This window comes from Etheostoma spectabile, chromosome 21, assembly GCF_008692095.1.
Source record: "Etheostoma spectabile isolate EspeVRDwgs_2016 chromosome 21, UIUC_Espe_1.0, whole genome shotgun sequence".
NCBI classification, from domain to species: Eukaryota; Metazoa; Chordata; class Actinopteri; order Perciformes; family Percidae; genus Etheostoma; species Etheostoma spectabile.
In genome coordinates this window covers 8,004,295-8,005,799 of record NC_045753.1, presented here as the reverse complement: position 1 = coordinate 8,005,799, position 1,505 = coordinate 8,004,295, and the positions used below count along the sequence as shown (strand labels likewise).

The following is a 1,505-nucleotide window of genomic DNA, read 5'->3' as shown; positions in this document are numbered from 1 at the left end:
TTGATATATTCTTAAGGTGATAATAGGCTGCAAGATTATATTAGGATTGTGTTTTTGGCTACCTGGTAAGTTGAATATTAACTTGGCTTTAGGCTCTATTTTGGTCTTCACCAACTCCTGAAGGAAGTATCTGGGTCTTAAGCTGCTAAATGCTCGACTTTTGCTCACCAGCTTTTTTGCTGAAAACAGCTGCCTGTTGCTAGAAAAGGGCACTGATGAGAGTGGTCAGACTGAACCAAATCAGTAAAGTTGCCGGCCACATAACCAAACAATCACAGCATATGTGAGATTGAATTGAAATAGGAACAGTACCCATGTTTATGGTATTGAAGGAACACGTCCCACCAACAGTACAACAGTGTGGCTGATCAGTGTGTTTTTTATAGTTTTTGGACAATGCAGGTTTTCCAATCGTTGAGAGGAATACTGTACAATATACCAGGCTTTGGCTACACAAACAATAAGTGTTAGGATCATTTCCATGTTGGGTTTTCATGAGATTCGTAGACAGTAAGAAAAATATCACCAGCGTTATCATTTGAACTAGACAACATATATATTTGTTTTGCGTGTGGAATGTTTTAGCGAGAAATAGTCTCGCAGTGCCAGACCTTCCTCCACAGCGCTGCGGAGTAGGGTCTGGTTAGTCCACATAGCATTCCAGAAATGGGAGAAACCCATCCTGGAATTTACCCTACAGAGATCTGAGGAGCAGTTAACCATAGTCCTCAAAAATCAACCGGAGTTTGAAATGCCAACACAAAGAAAGCCTAAGGTAACAGATGAGTAAAATCTGGCAAAATGTCTGCCGGTAACAGAGAAATCCTAGAAGTGGAACATCGTGGCTATAGACAAAGCTATAAATAATGTAAACCAGTACATGAACGTGATTTTTTTTGTAAGAAAAAGAGCTTGTTGAATCTGACTGGAAACTGGATGGTAACTTTTTTTGGCCACCTGAGCCAAAATGCCAGAAAATTAGGTCAGCAAATGCAAAGTGAATGTCACTCAGTGAATCTGCTGAAAACACGGTGAAGCCTGGCTGCTGGCGGTGTTAAATGCATGTCTGTTGGAGCTGCGGTGAAGGCGGAGCGGGCGTGCCAGCTCTTCATGCCCGAGAAGTGTGGACATAGGTGGCATCTGGAGACTAGACAGACCAAATACAGACGTGCTGCTTGACACACATGGGCATGGAATGCACACACACACACACACACACACACACACACACACACATCCTCAGTTACTCTCCAGTAGTGTATATACAGATAAGATGTGTATAATAATATCCAAGGACACCCAATCTAACAAACTATAACTCACCTGATGTTCTAATGATAAGGTTGATTGAACAATTCAATTAGTATAGTAATAATGAATACAACACGTAAACACGTTTTACTTGTTTTTGTCCAATCATAGTCATTTTGTAAATACTAAAACAGACAAACAACATGGAGAATTCTCCCAAAGTTTCATCAAATGAAGTTAATTTGTTAACTTAG

General features: G+C 40.4%; 1 long non-coding RNA gene across 1 annotated transcript in view; it reads right to left on the bottom strand.

Moving 5' to 3' along the window:
• Window positions 1–1,505, bottom strand: part of LOC116670868 (uncharacterized) — a 23,588-nt gene that overhangs the window by 3,837 nt on the left and 18,246 nt on the right. The window contains exon 2 of the long non-coding RNA XR_004327143.1: window positions 699–704. This is a non-coding gene — a long non-coding RNA (uncharacterized LOC116670868). The remainder of the gene's footprint in view (window positions 1–698; window positions 705–1,505) is intronic.